The following is a 5,976-nucleotide window of genomic DNA, read 5'->3' as shown; positions in this document are numbered from 1 at the left end:
GGTGCCACGTGTCAACCTTAGCGGTTAACACGTGGTGAGAAGTTGAAATTTGGACGAGAAATCTGACAGGTACTACCTAGGGTTTTTTTCTTCCAAATTCAGGTACTACCTGTGATACAAAATGAAACTTAGGTACTAAATTTAAAAACACGTAAAACTCAGATACCTCTGGGGTATTTAACCCATAAAAATATTAATAAGATATAATAAGAGAAAAGGCAAAAATATTACGAAAATATAATAAAAGTAAGGTAGGGGTTTCAATATCCAGCGCTAATCATACTCAATTAAGATTCACAATGCCAATGCTGCAATTCATAACTTGATACTTAGTATTAACCAGCCACAATGGAATGGTATCTTTTCTTAAAGCTATTGATTTCCCTAAGCAACGAGTTAGGCATGATATCTATTTTAAGTATTTTCTTCCTTGAAGGATTTAGCATGGTATCTACTAAGTTGTTTTTCAATAAAACATAAATCTATGAAAATCAGTAAATACACTTAAATTGGAACATGGTATCTATTTTGGTTGTCTTTATGTTGATTAATCCAAGAACCTGTGATGAGATTCTTTTGTTACTTTATTATGCCCAGGACTTGATCATCCAAATTGACATAAATAACAATTCCATACCACATGCATATGATGATCAGGTATAAACATGAGAGAAATTCAAGAAAATAGGAAATAATCGAGTTAAACATCAATATATGAATTGTAGAAAAGACGCCAATTGAAAACCTTAACGAGACATAATTATGGCTTCAATCGAGCCCTAACTAAAGTATTAGCTACAACTAATAAAGACTAAAATTATATACATACAGAAAATAAATAAACGAAGAAAAAAAAACTGAAATCCTTCTTGAAGTAGCTTCTTATACTTCCCCAAAGCTTGTATGTTTTCTCTTCAAAGGTTAAAGGCCTATTTATAAGGATTAAAGATGCACTAGAAACCCTAGATATCCTAGAAAAATCATAAATTGGTCTCCTAGTCCAAATAGAATAAGTACAAATCTTTTCATTTTTTGAAATTTCAATCCAAGTAGGAAAATGATTCTAAATTCGTACAAATTTGTGATTCTTTATTGCCTGGCCTTTTGGTATAGTAAACGTCCGAATTAGCTTTCCAACGCCACCAATTTCATCACAATCCAATATTTGAACTGAAAATTACGATTAAAATACAGAGACGTGCTCATTTTGGATTCTTTCAAAAAATAACAGATTTTGCCGACTTCTTTTTTCTTAAATTCAAAATTGATTTGGAGTTGAATCTTTCCAAAGTGAGTTTGCCGTTATAATCCAGGAATTTGATGTATTTTCTTCCAAAACCTATAAAATACAATAAAACAAAAAAACAATATAAAACATCAAATTATAACAAAACTAAGAACTTAACATATGTAAATTAAGGGGCTTAAATGTGTAACTTTCAGTATCAGAAAGTTAGAAGATAAATATGACACGGAGTTACATCTCTAAAGGAAAAGAGTACAAGAAGAAAATAAATAAGATTCTGCATATAAAATTGTCATTATATCATATCATTACATAATGTGCTTTTAAATAAATCGGTAACCATTATATTATTGAAACAGTTGACTCACTCAATTACAGTATGAGATTGTGGTAATAACCATAATCACTTTAATGGAATGGATGAAAATGAGTATCAAGATTACCAGGATCCTTATGCTAATGAGTGTGGACGAGACTAATTACTACCGCCTTTTTTGTGTATTGGACTATCCTGCTTAGTTCATCCATTTTTATGTCTTTATCAGAACCTATCTTTATTCATTTCCTTTGGTATGTAATATTGATTACACTATGGTTGGTATTTAGTATTTAGTAACAGTGTCGTATGTGGCATATATGTTTATATATATATAAATGGTGGGGCTTTACAGAATGGTATTAGAACAGTGCCCTCAGAACCCTAAGACTTAACCCCTATTAAGTTAGAAATTCATGAATATATAACACAAGAGTTATAGGTAATAAAAAGCTTTAGACAATTTATAAAAGTCTTTGTATGAATTGTATGAATTTTCATAAGATTTTTAACTATGAGTTACAGTTAGGATTTTTGAAATATAATTATCTATGTTTTCATGAATATATGCACTAGATTTTTTTTTTTGTTTTTTTTTTTTTTTTTAAGAATGACTGTGTTTCCTTGCTATGCATGTTAGAAATATATTGATATGATTTGGTGCTAAATATAGATTGTACTACGAAATAAGTTAACTAAACTCAGAGATCATACATATTTTGACAAAAGATGTTTATTTAATAAAGTATCATCTCATGCAAATCTATTCAAGTACAGTACTATTTTGCATATCTTAATATAGATAGTATGTATTTACTATCTTTACAATCATTAGATAAATGATTGAATTATCATCCGATAAAGACTTAGTATAGAGTTGAATAAATAATCGTTTACAAGATTAACAAAATTTAGATGTTTTAGTGCAGGAATACCTCACTACAAAATTTCCTCTATTCCTGACGGTTTATTCTGGACGGTTTGAAACCATCCAAATTATAGCGACAGGAAAATTAATTCTGGACAGTTTAGGCAAAACCATCTAGAATTAATTCTAAACGGTTTGGGCAAAACCATCCAGAATCATTAATTTATTTTTTTTTTAATCCATGCATGAGTTTTTGTCCTGCGGTCATAGGTTCTAAGTTCCTCTTCTTCTTCTTTTTTTTTTTCTTCCTTTTTTTTTTATGAATATTCTAGGTTCTTCTTTTCGTCCTTGTTTACGCCCAATCTCTGTCACCCACGTGCTCCACAGCTGCTTCAAAACCAAGGACGACCTCTCCGCCTACTCGTCCCACCCCCTCCATGTCAGCGTCTTCAAGGACTCCGTCCTCCCCAACGTCGATGACATCACGGTCGTCGATTGGATCGCCAACGTTGACGATCAAGATCTCCTCCCGATCCCACCGCTGGGGTCCGCGATGTGACTCACCTTCTTGAAGATCAAAGAGGGCCTAGGCGAGGAGGTAAAATTTGAGATTCTCGAGGTTATTAAGGGAATAAAGGGGAAATTCTCACAGATCGATCATATTACCTACGGGGAAAACTTCTCGGCGATGAGAGCCAAGGGGTTTGTTTTCAAACCAAAAAAAAACTTCTCGCTGGCTTCACTTACGGTTTTCCCTAGAGTGAGCGAAATGGAGGCCATGGATTCCAAACTGGAATTCGAGAGAACTCGCAGAAAGATAAGGTTAGGGATTTCGTCGATAGTGTGCTCGTTGTTGATTATGTCATCCTGCCACCACAAGCTCTTTGTTTCTCTCTCTTCCATGGATGGGTCTCTCTCTCAGTCTCTCTGATCTCCCTGTCTCATTTGCTCGAACGAAAAGGAAAAGGAAAGAAAAGAATGAGATAGAAGAAGAAAAAAAGCAGGGGAGAAAATGAGAGAAAGAAAAGGAAAATAAGAAAAGGGGGAGGCGTACTTGACAAAAGGGGGAAGTGTAAAAACGTCAAGTACTTCACTGACATGCAAAGAGAGACAATAATGACCCACTGACATGCGGAGAGCGAATTTCAAATTTTTTTGAAAATGGTTTGGGACAAACTGTCTGTAAAATTTACAGATGGTTTTGGACCAAATTGTTTGAAAATTTACCTTTCCAGACGGTTTGAAACCATATGTAAATTTACATTTCCAGACGGTTTGTCCCAAATTATCAACAAATTTCACAACGGTTTTAAAAGAAACCATTGTGATTTCTTTTTTTACTAACGGTTTTTAGAAAACCATCTGTAAATTTTTTAATTCCTAACGCTTTTCAAAAAAGAGTTACTAAAAATTTAATTTTAAACTGTTTTTAAAAGCATCTAAAAAAAACCGTCAAGAATTAGTCATTTTTTTGTAGTGCCTCCTCCTTAGTAAGAAGAAATAATAAGATCGCTAATAGAGCAACTTGATAATAAAATCTTCTATGTGCCCATAATAGGTTTATTATTCCGTTACAGGACTACAAATGAATGAAACAACATTATATATAGCTGGTCTTTGCTATGTCTGGATAAATTATATTATTGTCTAAATATTGTTAACGAAATGATTTGGCGCATAAATATGCCGCCTCAACATCGTTCACTTCCTGGTAAGAACCGAAAACCACCTCACTAAGAAAGTAGTGATGACGAGCTACCATCTCCACCTCCACCATTCCACGATGGAGTACACCCAACCTTGGCCCAGTTCATGGCTCACACACTAGGCAATTCGCTGAAGTGATTGCACGAATCCCATAACCTAACGAGCAAACTGAGCATCAAGGTTGCTTAATTCGTGACTTCTCTAGTCACCACTTCCGACTATTCGAAAGTATAGAAGGACTTAACGTAGCGGAAGCGTGGCTTACAAATATTGAGGTACTATTCGACACTCTTGGTTGTACCAACGAACAGAAGGTTCGTTATATTGGACTAAAGCTGGTGGACCTCAAGGAAGATATTGCTTTCAAAACCTGGGAACGAAACTGAAATTACTTGGGAGCTTTTCAAAGTAGAGTACAATAGGTGATTCTTCCCGAGGGCTCAAAGGCAACTGAGAGCCATCGAATCCAGAACTTGGTCCAAGTAGTATGACGGTGGAATAATACTCTGCCAGATTCTTGGAACTAGCTAGGTTCTTCGCTAACCTGATTACGAACGAGGAGTCAAAAATGGAGTGCTTTGAGAACGGTCTCAACCCTCGAATCAAAGAATGATCTTATGCCACGAGATTAAGGACTACGCTAGATTGGTAGAAGTAGAGTCTCTTGCGAAGAGGGGAATCCACGAATCAGCAGTAGCCTATGATCTATAAAAGCGACCAATGCAGTGAACATCTATCCAAGACTCGTGTATGAGTTTTACAGGAACTTGGAAGTTGTGAGCATACACAAGCAAACTCCTTGCTTTGAAACAAAGGTGCACGGCACTACACTAACCATTGGTGTCGATGTCATCAGTGAAGTCACCGTCATCCTGCTCTCTCATGCCATCATGATGCAGGAGGGTCCGAGTCTGATGACGCTGAGTTGTCAGATTACACAATAAAGGCGCTGAATTACTTGGAGCAGGCGGATCAGCGCAAAATTAGCAAGAAATCGTAATCTGACCTAATTGGGGCAATTTCCGAGTGCGCCGCAGTAATTTGGCCATAACTTTGGCTACGTGTATCCGTTTCGCGCCCATGACCCCAATTCGGAAAGCTCTCTTCGGCGCGCACGTCGTGGCCACCAAGCCTTGCTCGGTGCGCCTCGTTTCAAGCCCCAAAATCCGCTGTTTTCCTTGTCAAAACCTTAATTTTAGATATTTTTTGCCATTTATGGTAACTTTTCGCTTATTGTTTTGGAGGTGATTCTGAGCCCGATTTGGACCAGATTTTCGACAGAATAATTATTTTATTATGTATTTCGTTTTATTAGGGTTTTCGGGATTTTGCTATTTTTGGCAAAAATTCTCCTAAACCTAATTTTCAGTTATTTAAGCCCGGCTTGTGGGTGTTTTTCGACAGTTCATTGTTATTGATCAATTATCAAATTTCAGAGTTTTTATCTCTGTTTTGGGGTGAATTTCTTGTTTCTTCCTTGCAAATTACTTACTGATTAGCCTACAGAATAATCGCTATTCTGTTCCGGCGTCAATTGGTATCAGAGCTTCAGCACCTTCCTGAGACGTGGTCTTCATCAGTTCCGATGGCTGGTGGTCGTGGTCGTGGTGGTCGTCGTGGGCAGGTTCCGAATGAGGAAGCTCCGCACCGTGATCGTAGCGTTCAGGACGTGATGATTGAAGATTTGCAAAGGCAAGTTGCAGAATTAACCCAGCGCCTTGCGGTGCAGGAATTCGGCAATCGTGAGATGGAGAACTCCGATTCCGATTCCACCTTCGACAACCCGTATCACAATCCCGTTCCAAACCGGGACCACCGTGGTCGGGAACGTCATCATGG

The 5,976-nt window shown here is 36.8% G+C and overlaps 1 pseudogene; it reads left to right on the top strand.

Moving 5' to 3' along the window:
• Positions 1 to 2,749: 2,749 nt before the first annotated feature.
• LOC133873307 (stress-response A/B barrel domain-containing protein UP3-like) lies at positions 2,750 to 4,523 on the top strand (annotated as a pseudogene).
• The last annotated feature ends 1,453 nt before the right edge of the window (positions 4,524 to 5,976 follow it).

Source organism: Alnus glutinosa, chromosome 7, assembly GCF_958979055.1.
Source record: "Alnus glutinosa chromosome 7, dhAlnGlut1.1, whole genome shotgun sequence".
In the NCBI taxonomy this organism is placed as follows: Eukaryota; Viridiplantae; Streptophyta; class Magnoliopsida; order Fagales; family Betulaceae; genus Alnus; species Alnus glutinosa.
The sequence above is the reverse complement of the archived record's forward strand: the minus strand, read 5'-3'. Positions and strand labels throughout refer to the sequence as shown.